Below are 20,053 nucleotides of genomic sequence, written 5' to 3' on the forward strand. Positions count from 1 at the left end.
ATTTGCATATGGCCATGTCTGAACTGGTGTGGCTTGGTGAGCAAAATAACGATGGATTAAACCCAGATCTGTGACTGGGGGTGAATGTTTTGCCATTGTGCAACATTCCGTCCATCATCTTGTGTGTTTTGCTGTTCACCCTAAGTGGGAAGGGTATGCCCAGTTGTGGGTCCCGTGCTTACTACGCCATTGGACTCAAGCTATCCTGGCTGATGAAGGCTGATAGCCAGAAACCGGTCCTAGGATGCTTGATTCCAGTCCAGGGAAGACATGGCTTGGCAGTTCGGTCTGGACTGTTCCCATGAGGCACAGGGTGAAGACTGATTTGCATATGGTCATGTCTGAACTGGGGTGGCTTGGTGAGCAAAATAACAATGGATTAAACCCATATCTGTGACTGGGGGTGAATGTTTTGCCATTGTGCAACATTCCGTCCATCATCTTGTGTGTTTTGCTGTTCTCCCTATGTGGGAAGGGTATGCCCAGACGTGGGTCCCGTGTTCAATACGCCACTCAAGTCAAGCTATCCTGGCTGATGAAGGCTGATAGCCAGAAACCGGTCTTAGGATGCTTGATTCCGGTCCAGGGAAGACATGGCTTGGCAGCTCGGTCTGGACTGTTCCCCTGAGGCACAGGGTCAATACTGATTTGCATATGGCCATGTCTGAACTGGCGTGGCTTGGTGAGCAAAATAATGATGGATTAAACCCAGATCTGTGACTGGGGGTGAATGTTTTGCCATTGTGCAACATTCCGTCCATCATCTTGTGTGTTTTGCTGTTCACCCTATGTGGGAAGGCTATGCCCAGACGTGAGTCCTGTGCTCACCACGCCACTGGAGTTAAGCTATCCTGGTTGATGAAGGCTGATAGCCAGAAACCGGTCCTAGGATGCTTGATTCCGGTCCAGAGAATACATGGCTTGGCAGTTCGGTCTGGACTGTTTCCATGAGGCACAGAGTCAAGATTGATTTGCATATGGCCATGTCTGAACTGGGGTGGCTTGGTGAGCAAAATAACAATGGATTAAACTCAGATCTCTGAATGGGGTGAATGTTTTGCCATTGTGCAACATTCCGTCCATCATCTTGTGTGTTTTGCTGTTCACCCTATGTGGGAAGGGTATGCCCAGACGTGGGTCCCGTGCTCACTACGCCACTGGAGTTAAGCTATCCTGGTTGATGAAGGCTGATAGCCAGAAACCGGTCCTAGGATGCTTGATTCTGGTCCAGGGAAGACATGGCTTGGCAGCTCGGTCTGGACTGTTCCCCTGAGGCACAGGGTCAAGACTGATTTGCATATGGCCATGTCTGAACTGGCGTGGCTTGGTGAGCAAAATAACTATGGATTAAACCCAGATCTGTGACTGGGGGTGAATGTTTTGCCATTGTGCAACATTCCGTCCATCATCTTGTGTGTTGTGCTGTTCACCCTATGTGGGAAGGGTATGCCCAGACGTGGGTTCAGTGCTCACTACGCCACTGGAGTCAAGCTACCGTGGCTGATGAAGGCTGATAGCCAGAAACCGATCCTAGGATGCTTGATTCCGGTCCAGGGAAGACATGGCTTGGCAGTTCGGTCTGGACTGTTCCCATGAGGCACAGGGTCAAGACTGATTTGCATATGGCCATGTCTGAACTGGGGTGGCTTGGTGAGCAAAATAACTATGGATTAAACCCAGATTTGTGACTGGGGGTGAATGTTTTGCCATTGTGCAACATTCCGTCCATCATCTTGTGTGTTTTGCTGTTCACCCTATGTGGGAATGATATGCCCAGACGTGGGTTCCGTGCTCACTACGCCACTGGAGTCAAGCTATCCTGGCTGATGAAGGCTGATAGCCACCGGTCCTAGGATGCTTGATTCCGATCCAGGGAAGACATGGCTTGGCAGTTCGGTCTAGACTGTTCCCATGAGGCACAGGGTCAACACTGATTTGCATATGGCCATGTCTGAACTGGGGTGGCTTGGTGAGCAAATTAAGGATGGATTAAACCCAGATCTGTGACTGGGCGTGAATGTTTTGCCATTGTGCAACATTCCGTCCATCATCTTGTGTGTTTTGCTGTTCACCCTATGTGGGAAGGGTATGCCCAGATGTGGGTTCAGTGCTCACTATGCCACTGGAGTCAAGCTATCGTGGCTGATGAAGGCTGATAGCCAGAAACCGGTCCTAGGATGCTTGATTTCGGTCCAGGGAAGACATGGCTTGGCAGTTCGGTCTGGACTGTTCCCATGAGGCACAGGGTCAAGACTGATTTGCATATGGCCATGTCTGAACTGTGGTGGCTTGGTGAGCAAAATAACGATGGATTAAACCCAGATCTGTGACTGGGGTGAATGTTTTGCCATTGTGCAACATTCCATCCATCATCTTGTGTGTTTTGCCGTTCACCCTATGTGGGAAGGGCATGCCCAGACGTGGGTCCCGTGCTCACTACTACGCCACTGGAGTCAAGCTATCCTGGCTGAAGAAGGCTGATAGCCAGAAACCGGTCCTAGGATGCTTGATTCAGGTCCAGGGAAGACATGGCTTGGCAGTTCGGTCTAGACTGTTCCCATGAGGCACAGGGTGAAGACTGATTTGCATATGGCCATGTCTGAACTGGGGTGGCTTGGTGAGCAAAATAACAATGGATTAAACCCATATCTGTGACTGGGGGTGAATGTTTTGCCATTGTGCAACATTCCGTCCATCATCTTGTGTGTTTTGCTGTTCGCCCTATGTGGGAAGGGTATGCCCAGACGTGGGTCCCGTGTTCAATACGCCACTCAAGTCAAGCTATCCTGGCTGATGAAGGCTGATAGCCAGAAACCGGTCCTAGGATGCTTGATTCCGGTCCAGGGAAGACATGGCTTGGCAGTTCGGTCTAGACTGTTCCCATGAGGCACAGGGTCAAGACTGATTTGCATATGGCCATGTCTGAACTGGGGTGGCTTGGTTAGCAAAATAACGATGGATTAAACCCAGATCTGTGACTGGAGGTGAATGTTTTGCCATTGTGCAACATTCCGTACATCATCTTGTGTGTTTTGCTGTTCACCCAATGTGGGAAGGGTATGCCCAGATGTGGGTCCTGTGCTCACTACGCCACTGGAGTTACCAGAAACCGGTCCTAGGATGCTTGATTCCGGTCCAGGGAATACATGGCTTGGCAGTTCGGTCTGGACTGTTCCCATGAGGCATAGAGTCAAGACTGATTTGCATATGGCCATGTCTGAACTGGGCTGGCTTGGTGAGCAAAATAACGATGTATTAAACCCAGATCTGTAACTGGGGGTCAATGTTTTGCCGTTGTGCAACATTCCGTCCATCATCTTGTGTGTTTTGCTGTTCACCCTATGTGGAAAGGGTATGCCTAGACGTGGGCCCCGTGCTCACTACGCCACTAGAGTCAAGCTATCCTGGCTGAAGAAGGCTGATAGCCAGAAACCGGTCCTAGGATGCTTGATTTCGGTCCAGGGAAGACATGGCTTGGCAGTTCGGTCTGGACTGTTCCCATGAGGCACAGGGTCAAGACTGATTTGTATATGGCCATGTCTGAACTGTGGTGGCTTGGTGAGCAAAATAACGATGGATTAAACCCAGATCTGTGACTGGGGGTGAATGTTTTGCCATTGTGCAACATTCCGTCCATTATCTTGTGTGTTTTGCCGTTCACCCTATGTGGGAAGGGCATGCCCAGACGTGGGTCCCGTGCTCACTACGCCACTGGAGTCAAGCTATCCTGGCTGATGAATGCTGATAGCCACCGGTCCTAGGATGCTTGATTCGGGTCCAGGGAAGACATGGCTTGGCAGTTCGGTCTAGACTGTTCCCATGAGGCACAGGGTCAAGACTGATTTGCATATGGCCATGTCTGAATTAGGGTGGCTTGGTGAGCAAAATAACGATGGATTAAACCCAGATCTGTGACTGGGGGTGAATGTTTTGCCATTGTGCAACATTCCGTCCATCATCTTGTGTGTTTTGCTGTTCACCCTAAGTGGGAAGGGTATGCCCAGTTGTGGGTCCCGTGCTTACTACGCCATTGGACTCAAGCTATCCTGGCTGATGAAGGCTGATAGCCAGAAACCGGTCCTAGGATGCTTGATTCCAGTCCAGGGAAGACATGGCTTGGCAGTTCGGTCTGGACTGTTCCCATGAGGCACAGGGTGAAGACTGATTTGCATATGGTCATGTCTGAACTGGGGTGGCTTGGTGAGCAAAATAACAATGGATTAAACCCATATCTGTGACTGGGGGTGAATGTTTTGCCATTGTGCAACATTCCGTCCATCATCTTGTGTGTTTTGCTGTTCTCCCTATGTGGGAAGGGTATGCCCAGACGTGGGTCCCGTGTTCAATACGCCACTCAAGTCAAGCTATCCTGGCTGATGAAGGCTGATAGCCAGAAACCGGTCTTAGGATGCTTGATTCCGGTCCAGGGAAGACATGGCTTGGCAGCTCGGTCTGGACTGTTCCCCTGAGGCACAGGGTCAAGACTGATTTGCATATGGCCATGTCTGAACTGGCGTGGCTTGGTGAGAAAAATAATGATGGATTAAACCCAGATCTGTGACTGGGGGTGAATGTTTTGCCATTGTGCAACATTCCGTCCATCATCTTGTGTGTTTTCCTGTTCACCCTATGTGGGAAGTGTATGCCCAGACGTGGGTTCAGTGCTCACTACGCCACTGGAGTCAAGCTATCGTGGCTGATGAAGGCTGATAGCCAGAAACCGATCCTAGGATGCTTGATTCCGATCCAGGGAAGACATGGCTTGGCAGTTAGGTCTGGACTGTTCCCCTGAGGCACAGGGTCAAGACTGATTTGCATATGGCCATGTCTGAACTGGTGTGGCTTGGTGAGCAAAATAACGATGGATTAAACCCAGATCTGGACTGGGGGTGAATGTTTTGCCATTGTGCAACATTCCGTCCATCATCTTGTGTGTTTTGCTGTTCACCCTATGTGGGAAGGGTATGTCCAGACGTGGGTTCAGTGCTCACTACGCCACTGGAGTCAAGCTACCGTGGCTGATGAAGGCTGCTAGCCAGAAACCGATCCTAGGATGCTTGATTCCGGTCCAGGGAAGACATGGCTTGGCAGTTCGGTCTGGACTGTTCCCATGAGGTACAGGGTCAAGACTGATTTTCATATGGCCATTTCTGAACTGGGGTGGCTTGGTGAGCAAAATAACTATGGATTAAACCCAGATTTGTGGCTGGGGGTGAATGTTTTGCCATTGTGCAACATTCCGTCCATCATCTTGTGTGTTTTTCTGTTCACCCTATGTGGGAATGATATGCCCAGACGTGGGTTCCGTGCTCATTACGCCACTTGAGTCAAGCTATCCTGGCTGATGAAGGCTGATAGCCACCGGTCCTAGGATGCTTGATTCCGATCCAGGGAAGACATGGCTTGGCAGTTCGGTCTAGACTGTTCCCATGAGGCACAGGGTCAACACTGATTTGCATATGGCCATGTCTGAACTGGGGTGGCTTGGTGAGCAAATTAACGATGGATTAAACCCAGATCTGTGACTGGGCGTGAATGTTTTGCCATTGTGCAACATTCCGTCCATCATCTTGTGTGTTTTGCTGTTCACCCTATGTGGGAAGGGTATGCCCAGATGTGGGTTCAGTGCTCACTACGCCACTGGAGTCAAGCTATCATGGCTGATGAAGGCTGATAGCCAGAAACCGGTCCTAGGATGCTTGATTCTGGTCCAGGGAAGACATGGCTTGGCAGTTTGGTCTAGACTGTTCCCATGAGGCACAGGGTCAAGACTGATTTGCATATGGCCATGTCTGAACTGGGGTGGCTTGGTTAGCAAAATAACGATGGATTAAACCCAGATCTGTGACTGGAGGTGAATGTTTTGCCATTGTGCAACATTCCGTCCATCATCTTGTGTGTTTTTCTGTTCTCCCGATGTGGGAAGGGTATGCCCAGACGTGGGTCCCGTGTTCAATACGCCACTCAAGTCAAGCTATCCTGGCTGATGACGGCTGATAGCCAGAAACCGGTCTTAGGATGCTTTATTCCGGTCCAGGGAAGACATGGCTTGGCAGCTCGGTCTGGACTGTTCCCCTGAGGCACAGGGTCAAGACTGATTTGCATATGGCCATGTCTGAACTGGCGTGGCTTGGTGAGCAAAATAATGATGGATTAAACCCAGATCTGTGACTGGGGGTGAATGTTTTGCCATTGTGCAACATTCCGTCCATCATCTTGTGTGTTTTCCTGTTCACCCTATGTGGGAAGTGTATGCCCAGACGTGGGTTCAGTGCTCACTACGCCACTGGAGTCAAGCTATCGTGGCTGATGAAGGCTGATAGCCAGAAACCGATCCTAGGATGCTTGATTCCGATCCAGGGAAGACATGGCTTGGCAGTTAGGTCTGGACTGTTCCCCTGAGGCACAGGGTCAAGACTGATTTGCATATGGCCATGTCTGAACTGGTGTGGCTTGGTGAGCAAAATAACGATGGATTAAACCCAGATCTGTGACTGGGGGTGAATGTTTTGCCATTGTGCAACATTCCGTCCATCATCTTGTGTGTTTTGCTGTTCACCCTATGTGGGAAGGGTATGTCCAGACGTGGGTTCAGTGCTCACTACGCCACTGGAGTCAAGCTACCGTGGCTGATGAAGGCTGCTAGCCAGAAACCGATCCTAGGATGCTTGATTCCGGTCCAGGGAAGACATGGCTTGGCAGTTCGGTCTGGACTGTTCCCATGAGGCACAGGGTCAAGACTGATTTTCATATGGCCATTTCTGAACTGGGGTGGCTTGGTGAGCAAAATAACTATGGATTAAACCCAGATTTGTGGCTGGGGGTGAATGTTTTGCCATTGTGCAACATTCCGTCCATCATCTTGTGTGTTTTTCTGTTCACCCTATGTGGGAATGATATGCCCAGACGTGGGTTCCGTGCTCATTACGCCACTTGAGTCAAGCTATCCTGGCTGATGAAGGCTGATAGCCACCGGTCCAAGGATGCTTGATTCCGATCCAGGGAAGACATGGCTTGGCAGTTCGGTCTAGACTGTTCCCATGAGGCACAGGGTCAACACTGATTTGCATATGGCCATGTCTGAACTGGGGTGGCTTGGTGAGCAAATTAACGATGGATTAAACCCAGATCTGTGACTGGGCGTGAATGTTTTGCCATTGTGCAACATTCCGTACATCATCTTGTGTGTTTTGCTGTTCACCCTATGTGGGAAGGGTATGCCCAGATGTGGGTTCAGTGCTCACTACGCCACTGGAGTCAAGCTATCATGGCTGATGAAGGCTGATAGCCAGAAACCGGTCCTAGGATGCTTGATTCTGGTCCAGGGAAGACATGGCTTGGCAGTTCGGTCTAGACTGTTCCCATGAGGCACAGGGTCAAGACTGATTTGCATTTGGCCATGTCTGAACTGGGGTGGCTTGGTTAGCAAAATAGCGATGGATTAAACCCAGATCTGTGACTGGAGGTGAATGTTTTGCCATTGTGCAACATTCCGTCCATCATCTTGTGTGTTTTTCTGTTCTCCCTATGTGGGAAGGGTATGCCCAGACGTGGGTCCCGTGTTCAATACGCCACTCAAGTCAATCTATCGTGGCTGATGAAGGCTGATAGCCAGAAACCGATCCTAGGATGCTTGATTCCGGTTCAGGGAAGACATGGCTTGGCAGTTCGGTCTGGACTGTTCCCATGAGGCACAGGGTCAAGACTGATTTGCATATGGCCATTTCTGAACTGGGGTGGCTTGGTGAGCAAAATAACTATGGATTAAACCCAGATTTGTGACTGGGGTGAATGTTTTGCCATTGTGCAACATTCCGTCCATCATCTTGTGTGTTTTGCTGTTCACCCTATGTGGGAATGATATACCCAGACGTGGGTTCCGTGCTCACTACGCCACTGGAGTCAAGCTATCCTGGCTGATGAAGGCTGATAGCCACCGGTCCTAGGATCCTTGATTCCGATCCAGGGAAGACATGGCTTGGCAGTTTGGTCTGGACTGTTCCCCTGAGGCACAGGGTCAAGACTGATTTGCATATGGCCATGTTTGAACTGGTGTGGCTTGGTGAGCAAAATAACGATGGATTAAACCCAGATCTGTGACTGGGGGTGAATGTTTTGCCATTGTGCAACATTCCGTACATCATCTTGTGTGTTTTGCTGTTCACCCTATGTGGGAAGGGTATGCCCAGACGTGGGTTCAGTGCTCACTACGCCACTGGAGTCAAGCTACCGTGGCTGATGAGGGCTGATAGCCAGAAACCTATCCTAGGATGCTTGATTCCGGTCCAGGGAAGACATGGCTTGGCAGTTTGGTCTGGACTGTTCCCATGAGGCACAGGGTCAAGACTGATTTGCATATGGCCATGTCTGAACTGGTGTGGCTTGGTGAGCAAAATAACAATGGATTAAACCCAGATCTGTGACTGGGGGTGAATGTTTTGCCATTGTGAAACATTCCGTCCATCATCTTGTGTGTTTTGCTGTTCACCCTATGTGGGAATGATATGCCCAGACGTGGGTTCCGTGCTCACTACGCCACTGGAGTCAAGCTATCCTGGCTGATGAAGGCTGATAGCCACCGGTCCTAGGATCCTTGACTCCAATCCAGGGAAGACATGGCTTGGCAGTTTGGTCTGGACTGTTCCCCTGAGGCACAGGGTCAAGACTGATTTGCATATGGCCATGTCTGAACTGGTGTGGCTTGGTGAACAAAATAACGATGGATTAAACCCAGATCTGTGACTGCGGGTGAATGTTTTGCCATTGTGCAACATTCCGTCCATCATCTTGTGTGTTTTGCTGTTCACCCTATGTGGGAAGGGTATGCCCAGACGTGGGTTCCGTGCTCACGACGCCACTGGATTCAAGCTACCGTGGCTGATGAAGGCTGATAGCCAGAAACCGATCCTAGGATGCTTGATTGCGGTCCAGGGAAGACATGGCTTGGCAGTTCGGTCTGGACTGTTCCCATGAGGCACAGGGTCAAGACTGATTTGCATATGGCCATTTCTGAACTGGGGTGGCTTGGTGAGCAAAATAACTATGGATTAAACCCAGATTTGTGACTGGGGGTGAATGTTTTGCCATTGTGCAACATTCCGTCCATCACCATTGTATCTGTGCCTATTATTGTTCCACTGGGCAGCGTGCTAGGCGTGCCCTCCTACCTCTATACACTGGCGACGACGCGGAAACAGGCTCACTGGCCAATAAAAGCTGGGGCCACAACCCGCTGGCATCCGCGAGCCTGCTGTGATTGCAAGCCACCCGAATACTGTGCCCAACGACGGTGCTACCTGCAGCAGGAGACATCATGTGACCGGCAACCCCTCCAGCTACGGAGCTGGTAGGATCGGCCCACACACGCCAATCACCGTACCGCTGCACTCTGCCCCAGGAGCTGTCCTGCCACCGGCCCGCTAATTGAGAGCGTCCCAGCCCAGCAGCGGCAGCCCGCCAAGCACGAGCCGAGATGCTCGGCAGGGCGCCGCACCTTCTACACAGCCAGGCTGACGACACAAGTCTGAAGCCCTTCACTTTAAGACGGGAGGCGCCGTCAGTCTCAGCGAGGGGAAAAGGCCTAAGTGCCTACAAGGGGCGAAAGGAGCCCAGAGTGGAGGGAAAAAACTGCAGTAAATCAAAGATCAGAGAAGAGTGGGGTGGGGTGAAGATCGAAACACAAAACAAACATAAGGAAAAGCACTCAAAGGTAGAGGAAAAGAAGAAATGTAAAAAATTAAACACAGACAGAGTCCAGGAGAAAGAGATACCACCCATGAAGGTTCACACACTCCATCGACATGGAGGAAGAAGATATTGCAGCCCTGCAACCTAGCCACATCGTCATGCAGCATGCCCTTACTGGCGTACCACCCCCATTCAGTGAGCTCACCAACCCTGCCACAGCGACCCCACGGTGGAAGACATGGTTAGGACGCCTGGAGAATTACTTCATGGCAACAAGGGAGATGGAAGGTGTGGTAAAACGGTTGGTACTCCTCCACTATGCAGGAGAAGAAGTGTACCTCCGGTTCAAACATCTCCCGAACACAGGAGAACCTACTGATTACAACGCCGCCGTAACAGCGCTCAACACAAACTTCGCGAACTACGCCTAGGGTTACTTAGAATCCAGATGTAAGGAAACTCAATGTGGATCAGTTATTTCTTAGGCAATTTATTGTGCACTCATTAAAAAACATGTATCACATAACACTATAAAAAAGGATTAATTCATGTATTTAAAAATCCATTAATAAACATTTCATATATCAGCTATTTTTTCAAAATACAAAAAGATAAAACATATAATTATCACAAGAAGATCTCTTCGTATGACCAATAAAATGGGAGAACATGCAACAAAATGATTTGAGGTCATTAAAATACCACCCTAGTCTGACATTGATCATTTGTTATGTAGAGACAAAGGGCCCGATGTAGGTCGGTCGGTAACGGCCGAAAATCTGTATTTTCGTCCGTTACCGACCGGTATTTGAGCTTTGAAATGTAGGGCCACTTATTTTACAGATTCGGTAAATTTACCGATCGGTAAATTTACCGAATCTGTAAAATACCGAATCGGTATTATTACCTATTCGTTAAATTTGATATGTAGGTGGGACTCTTCTGAGTCCCACAACCCTTACCGAATCTGTATTTTAACATCAAATATATTTGATGGTAAAATACCGATTCCGGTGTGCATGCACATGTGTGCATGCACACCTGTGCCATATGACAGGCAGACCTGCCCTTAGGGCAGGTATGCCTGCCACATGGCCCCCGAACCTTTTTTGGGGGTGCTAGAGGGTGTCAAAGTGACACCCCCTGCACCCTTGTCAAAATCGGTATTTACCGATTCGGTAAATACCGACCGGTAATGCCCCATTCATTCCTATGGGCTTCAAAGCCCATAGGAATGAATGGAGCATTACCGGTCGGTATTTACCGAATCGGTAAATACAGATATTTACCGATTCGGTAAATGGAACATCTGGATGTTCCTACATACCCCCCTTCTTATTTACCGATTCTTAATTACCGAATCGGTAAAATTCGGTAATTAAAAATCGGTAAATTATTCCTACCTACATCTGGCCCAAAGTTTCATCTACTGTAATATGTTTAATCTAACAAATGTCCCAGAGATCTAGAGTAAGCTTTTTTTTACATAAGAGGCATTGACGCATTTTCGGTGGGTATCGTCATTCGACAACCACCTTCTTCAGGAATTACACAATATCTCCCAGTTTGAAATCGTTATCTGTATTGTATTTCAAACAAAAGAGAAAACAAACAAAAAAATTACAGATGACACAAAATTAATGACCACATTGAGTAATATTTGTATTCTGGTGATACTCAATATCAAGACTCACACACACAGAAACATCCAGATACCTTGTTTCAACTTTAGTATAATTCTGAAAGTACCTTAGTATCTCCCATATACACTCTTTAAATCTAGATAAAAAAGTGGAGTATTTTCTTAATTGGAAGGTGAGGATATATACATATGTCCCTTTTCTCAATTCGCCATGGGGATTTGAAAATATAATAGTATCCTCCATGAGGTATACATACATATATTACTTCCCATGATTGACTCGTTCATCTTAGGATTCCAAAACAAATTACCTTCCCCAGCTTGAAAAACCGCCTCTGGAACAAAGAAGGGACTGTAGGTAGATCAAGTACCTATATTAAAACTATTTGCCATGGGGATCTGCAAATGTAATTGTATCCTCCATCCTCTCGAGCAGAGGAGAGACTGTAGAGAGATCAAGCCACTATATAAAAAAACAAGGGGGGGAGGGGAAAAAAAGCATAAATACCACACCACCTCCTTAGCCATAAAAGAATGATCAACTGCGGGTTGAACTGTATGGATTAAAGACCCTAGTTATTTCTATATACACAGCGAGAATCATTTTTAGATCCCTTTTGGTTATAAGATTGAATGGGAGAGACAATACACCCCTAAGATGTGAGTCTCTATGAGACGGGGATACAGATAGGGGCTTTAGATTTAAAAAAGCTTTAAAGCTGGGCTGCTATTGGTGGAAGTGGGGTGATAACTTGTTCCTCCACATCTCCTCTTCTATACAGAGAAGGATCGTATTATAAGCGAGAACCGATTTACAAGCTGTGTGGAAGGAGGAGCGAATAAACGTTAGTTCCCACAACAACCACAAAGTGGAGTTCTACTTCCATCCCCTCTTGTTGAAGGTAAAGGATGGATTTTGGATTTTGAGGAATAGCTATAGGGAATTGGGATTATTATTTTTCCATTGACACTATGAGGTGTGGTATATATCCTCCCCCCCATTGTTTTTTTATATAGGGGCTTGATCTATCTACAGTCTCTCCTCTGCTCAAGAGCGGTTTTTCGAAGCTGGGGAAGGTAACTTGTTTTAGAATCCTTAAACGAAAGAGTCACTTTTGGGAAGCAATATATGTATGTATAACTCTTGAAGGATACAATTACATCTGCTTATTCCCATGGCGAATTGTTTTAATATAGGGGCTTGATCTACCTACAGTCCCTTCTTTGTTCCAGAGGTGGTTTTTAGAATCTGGGGAAGGTAATTTATTTTAGAATCTTAAGATGAATGAGTTAATCATGGGAATTAATATATATATATATATATATATATATATATATATATATATATATATATATATATATATATATATATATATATATATATGTATAACTCATGGAGGATGCTATTATATTTACAGATCGCCATTGCAAATTGAGAAAAGGGACATATGTATATATCCTCACCTTTCAATTAGGAAAATACTTCGATTTTTTTATTTAAAGCATGTATATGGAAGATATTAAAGGTTCATTCAGAATTATACTAAAGTTGAAACAAGGTATCTGGATGTTTCTGTGTGTGTGTGTGTGTGTGTGTGTGTGTGTGAGTCTTGATATGGAGTATCACCATAATATAAATATTACTCCATGTGGTTATTAATCTTGGGTCATCTGTAATTTTTATGTGTTTCAGGGTGGGCGGAATTTGCGGATCCGCTTTACGCAAAGTTCCGTGAAACTGTAAAAAATCTTTGCGAGCTATGCAGAATTCCCGATGTTCCGCCCATTCCCGATGCGTTTTTCCTGTTCGGGGACGCTGTTGCGTGCTCAGGGGGAAGTATCTTGCGAACTTGCCCATGCAGTTGCCAATTGGCACGGCCATCTTGTTTCACTTGTCCCGCCGGCTCGCGATGCGTGTTTCCTGTTCACGACCGTGGATGTCCGTTGGCGCGTCTGAATGATGTGTTTGCAATCGCACACTCTCGCGGGATCACGCTGCCGGCTACCAAATTCTCGTGGCGCACGCGAACAAATAGGAAAACTCGTCGGCGAACGCAGGGATCCCGATAAGTTGTTATCACGTGCATGAACGCGCATTTTTAAAGCGCGAACAAGGAAAAAATTCCGCTCCGCCGTGGATCGCAGAATTTTCTGCAATTCCATGTTCTGCGTGGAACGTGGATTTGCAAAAATTACCCAAATTACGCAAGCGGAGCAGAATTTACCACCCAGTCCTATTGTTTTCTCTTTTGTTTGATATGTAATACAGATCATTATTTGAAACTGGGAGATATCGTGTATTTCCTGAAGAAGGTGGCTGTCGCATAACAATACTCAACGAAACTAGTCGATGCCTGTTATGTAAAAAAAAAAGGTTAGTCTAGATCTCTGGGACATTTGTTACATTAAATGAATAACAGTAGATGAAACTTTGTCTCTACATAACAAATGATCAGTGTCAGACTAGGGTGGTTTTTTAATGACTTGAAATAATTTTCTTGCATGTTCTCCCATTTTATTGATCATAAGAAGAAATCTTCTTGTGATAATTATGTTTTGTCTTTTTGTATTTTGAAAAAATTGCTGATATTTGAAATGTTTTGTGTTTTTTTAAGTACATGAATTATTCCTTTTTTATAGTTTATGCGATGCATGTTTTTTAACAAGTGCATAATAAATTGCCTAAAAATTAGCTGACCCACATTGAGTTTCCTTACATCTGGATTCTAAGGACGGTTTTTTATATGTTTGGTGATATAATTGATATGTAATTAAATGAGTATGAGAGCTATATGATTGAGTCACCCAAAGGGGATTGTTTTCTTGACTGTGGTCTATTTGGTGCCCTACCCCTTTGGTGTTAAAAGGGCCTCTCTCTTTTTTTTAGATATGCTTAGTAGGCCAAAGAACCATGAGCGATCATTGCCCAATTTATTTATAGCCCTGGGCCAAATGTGGCCCAAGGATGTGGGTGCGACACTTCCGGCCTCGCGCCGGGTAAACAACAGGACTGCCAACCTGTCACATTTTTCAGCACTCTACACAGTGCTTGTGCTTCTACCCTCTCTGTCTCCACTCACTCTCCATCATGCCTCGCCCACCTAACACCCTCTCCCTGTCACTGCTTTCCCCTCCGTTGCTGCTTTCCATTGTCCCCATCTCCACCCTCCCATCTCTGCTTGCTCCCTAGCACCTCCCGGTGCTTTTCCCATCCATTTGTTATTCCTCACTCAGGATGTGCAAGCAATGATGATCTTCGTTTCTTGCACATCCTGAGTGAGGAATAACAAACAAGTACTATAATTGATGTGCGGATATTTTCCTTTATTGTGGATTGTCCGCCATTACCCGTTTCAGCCATTACCAGCCTTGATCACATATATATATATATATATATTTCAACTACAGTAATGTAACTGCTGTCTTAATGCTACCTTCTGAAGAGGGCCTTAGAGTAAGCATGCCCCTGAAATAGAAACCTAACGCATGTGGGGTAATACACGTGTGTGTGTGTGTTGTATCCAGATGACCAACATTTCTAAGCCGTTCTTCCGCTTTGACATTATTATCAAAATGAGCACTGTCAAAGGCAAGGAATCTGGCTTTTATGGCCTGCTATCTCTCAGGCACACCACTCATCCAAGCTCCATGTTTTTTGCATAATATAATGTAGGTTTATCACATTTCAGTGAATATTTAACAGCAAATTTACTCTAAGTAGAATGTGCCAATGTGCAGCATACATGTAGCATTTTGCAGCACTCTAAATTAAGCATACGTATTTGGCAGTGATATGCCTTTGAAGCCCTCATAGTACAAAACACCACATAAACACAATTTCTTTTGACAATTACTTTTTGCTGTTTTATATAGAGACCAACTAGTTAAAAGGGAGAGCCGAGCCAGAGCCGAGCCAAGCATTTAACTCTAATATAGAGTCTGTCGCCGAGCCCTGACATTTTTTCCTATGTAATCATAAAACAAACATCATATAAAATATGATAAACTCTCTTCAAAATTCAAAAAAGTGTATTTCTTTACATGTGGAAGCTTTGAAAGGAACTGGGCACATTATAGCAATGCTCTGAGAAACGCTAATTAAAAGTTATAGTTTTGCACAACTTTCATATGCGATAATAAAGAAAAAAAGAGTTTTAGTGAAATAAAATATTTACGTAAGCCGGGGAAGCCGGGATTTATGCAGGTTTTCTAGTTCCACCTTCCACAAATCAGCCAGTAGGATTTTTTTTAACCTCTTAGGCGATATTTCTGAAGTTTTTTAAATGAAGAGTGAACTTGACGGGCCTGTGTTATACTAGTGCCCTGGGGGAACAACGGGCATTTGCACCAGCTTTGCATGCCCCCAGGGCACTTTGGTATTACAGAAGGGGCCACAGATGCTTGTGCAGCCCCTCTTGTAATACCGATAGCTCTTGTGCACCTAAAGCGCCAGTGCTATTTTCAGAGGGAATTCCCTAATTTCCGTGTGGTATGCCCCATCGGAAATTAGGGAATACCTTTGACTCTGCGACTGCACCGAATTACAGACGTGGACGCAGAGGCAATAAAGCTCTCAGGAGGGGCACTGACAGGGCGCCACCTAAAAGGTGGCACACTCTCAGTGTGCCTCCTGATGGCAGCCCTCTGGAGGGGGCAAAGGGGGTTCAATGGACCCCCCAGACATCCCCTTGCAGACGGGTGTAGTCACTCACTGCACCCGCCTGCAAGGGGATATCTATTCCGCCTTCAATGTGCAGGCGGGTTGCCGCCAACAATGTAAAAAGCAGGAGCGGCTACAAAGCAGCCACTCAATTTCTTACAGAAATGCGCTGCCCCCATATTAGCATACGTTTGCAGCTGCCCTTGGGGCCACAAATGTATGCTAATATGGCGCATTTTCTTTGATTGCACTGGGCACACTTATTAAAAGGTGTGCCTGGAGCACTCAAGCAAAATGTGTTGTTTGCATAATACGGGCCCAGGAGCACTTTACATGAGAACCAGTTACATTAGACAAGGTCATAGTCATTATTTAAAGGAATGGGGAGATTAAGGTGCTAATTACAGTGGCAGGTGGACTTAGGTCCCCCCGACACCATCTCGGTCCTGGGACCCAACCGCCTCATTAGAATGCGACCAAACACTGTTCGGTCGCATGCCTACATTTCCCTATGGGAGCATTCATTAAAGCAGTAAACTGACCGTACTGCATGCTCCCATAGGGAAATGGGAGGTGCTGTTTGTAGGAGAGTAGGGTCTGCTTCCTAGGGTTACCCCCACTTTTTGCTGTGATTCTCTGGTTTTTCGACTTTAGTCTGACTGTGGCCCTGCTAATCAGGGCCACAGCCTAGCTGTTCTCTCTCTAAATTGATACCATGTACTTTAGGTACATACCAGATTGGTTACTGGGTCACCTTTGTGAGCACCTGTATAGTGTACCCTAGGTACCCAGGGCATAGGTGCACCCTAGGCCTACCAGGGGCTGCAGCATGTATTGTGCCGCCACCCCTGGTTTGCCTTACAAACTGACACCGCAGGTCTGTTCACACAGCCTGGGTAAGGTTCACCCCTTACTTAGATATAGCATACCTATATCTATGTACATATATAGGCACATATACACCGATAAGTCACTCCTACGGCAGGCCTTGACAATCCTGGAGGCAGAGTGCTTGGTTTTATGTGAGAGGGTGCCCTAGCATGAGCTGAGCACCTCTGCAGCTTTCGGAACCATCTCCTTATAGCTGTTTCATGATATAGCCATACCATATACTCTTAAGTGCATTATAATCCTCGCGGTTAATGCTAACTTTGGTTTGGCTTTATCAAAACATGTTGTGTAAGGTGTCAAACACTTTGGAGTACTACCCCCCTCCCCCCGCCAGTCCTGGCAGCGGGGGTAGCATTTCACCTTTCTAGAGGGAGAAGACATGTAGTTACTGGTAAACCCGGTTAGAGTTAAACAGAGCCTCAGCATCACAAAATGGATGCTGCTTCCACAGACACGAGTCCGCCTTCCTGCTGCTGGACGAAACTCCCACAGGGGAGGCCTGGACAATAGGTTTTCTGTCCAGGGAGGTGCTGGCACCTCCCCAGACAGGCTTTTGTGTATTGGGGCAGGGAGGGCTACATTCAGTGAATGCTTTCCAGACACTGCCTGGGGCACATTTCGACTGGAAGACGGGAGACATCTCCCTTGTGGTCAAGGAGTGACCACCCTGTTCAAACAGGCACCAACAGCAACTTTGCCGGTCTGCATTTTTGAGGCTCCCGCTGGATCCCGAATAATTTGCGACACAGGACACATACTTCCAGACATCTCTGACCCCAACCTTTGCTCACAGCAAAGCTGAGACCTGTGGCGGACACGAGAGACGTGGTACTGGAACTCCTGGACATCCTGCATTTTGCTACCTGCACCAACTTCCCGAGGTATCCTGAAGTTGTACATTGGGATACTTGAAGCCCCATCCCCGAGCACCATTTGCACTGAAGCTCAGAGGCCCACACTCCACGAGTGTCCCGTGGGCCCCGCTTTTGCATTTCAGCTTGATGCTTCTTCCCGGTTCCTAGTCCGTTGGTTAGTGAGCCCCCCGAAGACTTACTTTTGAATCTAACTTACTTCTCTGGTTGCTCCAGGATTTCTCCAGCTTTCCTACAAAGGAGGGGCGCCCCAGACCTTGCTGGTCTGCAACGAAGTCAATCTCGACATCCTGTGTGGATTGCGTTTGCAAAGGCTTGTTGGGTCAAATCTGGATACCAACACCGCAGTCAACTAGATCCTTTGTGGGACAGCTTAAATCCAGCTCCTGGTTGTCGTTGATGCCTCCTGGAACTTGTGGCTGAAGAGACAAACTTCACCTTTTTACCTGAAATCACCCAACATTGGCTGGCAGCTTTCCGTCGCCATCCTGGTCACTGGCAAGTGACCCAGACTCTGTCCCTTCTCCTTTCAGGTTCTTCAGATCTTTGAGCCACCCTTGGTTCCACCCGGACACTTTTCCTCTGGACGCATGCAGCACTTCTTGCAGCTCTCCATTGAAATCGACGACGAAACCCGACATCAAAAGTCACCTATGCACCCGGCTTCCGTGGGTGAGGTAACACAAGTACTGTGGTAGTCTATAGAGTATTGGCCCTCCTAGTGTCTAAGTCCAAAAGGGTTCCATCGTAGTTCATTTAGAAGTGTACTTAAATTGTAACTTTGTAACTTGTTTGTTTCCCTTAGAAAGTCAATGTTAACCCGCGGCTGTGTTTAGACACTGGACGGGTCTCCCGTGGGCCTCCTACTTCCTAACCCTTGGTTGTTCCTAGAAACCCCAGTGATTCCACAGGCCCCAGGCCTGCTTTCTAGCTCAGACGTGGTTCTTATACCACTATTTTAGTATATTGGTTTGTGAGGCCCCTAGGGCAAAACGTATACTGTGCAACTTATCGTATGCTAATTAAGTTCCTTGTATTGTACTTTTACCTCTGACCTCATAAAGAGTGCAGAGGGGTTGTGTTTAGAATAAATACATACATATTTGATATATACCTTGTGTGGCGTGCTTTCATTTGGTACTCAAGGGATTATAATTGGTAAAACAACTAGTTTAATTCGCTCTCTGAAGTCTTAGCCTGAAGACTGCATGTCACAGCTACCCCTAGGATAGCTTTCTATAAGGTTGACTTTATAACCACCATCAATAAGGGTTTATTAGGCAGGTGCAAGGTGCCCTCTAGAACTAGTGGACATCAAATGCCAGGCTAACTTCTCACACTGTTCATCCCTGCACTCTGTGGCAGGCACCTCAAGGTGCCTGCCACAGGATGCAGGAATCAACCATAGATGCCCCTTTAGCCCCCAACTGGAGGCCATGCAATCAAGGGGGCCCTGCTGGGACCCCAAGCACGCTTTCCGACATGGTTTCAGCATGGAAACAATGCCGGAAACTGTGCATCATAATTCCAAGGGCAGAAAGGCCCGCCCTTTGGGGTTTCGAGGCGGTTCTGACTGGCCAACGCGCTTCTTGAGCCCATCGGAAGCCAACCGGTAATACATCGCGGTTTAGTTTCCGATAACCAGCATTGTAATGCGGCAGTCGGAACGTAATCCGATGGGACAACGGTCAGAGCCCTTAGGGGCAGGATCGTAAATGGCACCTAAGTGATTTGCACAGAGTCATTAAATGTTGATCCGATTCAGAGACTCGAACGTGGTTCCCCACTTCCAGTCTGCAGCTCTGGCCCTGATGTCACATCCTGGGTAGTGGGAGAAAGGCAGGCAGAAGCCCTATGAAAGCTCGGCTCATTATGGGCTTGAGGTTTCAACTGGACCCCAAGCTGAGTCGGAGCCTAACTTCAGGCTCTAGCCTGGCTCTAGATTTCAGTGGCTCACCCACCTCTAGTTTTATAGTGCAAACTCGACCTAAGGGTATTGCAGCAGTTTACGTGACCACCAGATTAAATTACACAAGGGCAGATTTTTTTTCTTCTTTAGGGCAGGGAAAATAAGTGATGCACCCAGGATCATAGGACGTTGAGCCGATGCTGGGACTTAAACTTGGCCCCCAGTTCCAAAGGGCAGCTTTGTTTGCCATACCACTTGTCCTACTTTCCATGAATAACAAACAACACACGTCAACATTTTGAGACTAGACAGAGAGATTTTAAAATAAAAATCAGGAGATTTCATTTCTCCCATTGACGTGCATTGAAGAAAAGGCAATTTAGGTGGAAGAC

Source organism: Lissotriton helveticus, chromosome 8, assembly GCF_964261635.1.
Source record: "Lissotriton helveticus chromosome 8, aLisHel1.1, whole genome shotgun sequence".
Classification (NCBI taxonomy): domain Eukaryota; kingdom Metazoa; phylum Chordata; class Amphibia; order Caudata; family Salamandridae; genus Lissotriton; species Lissotriton helveticus.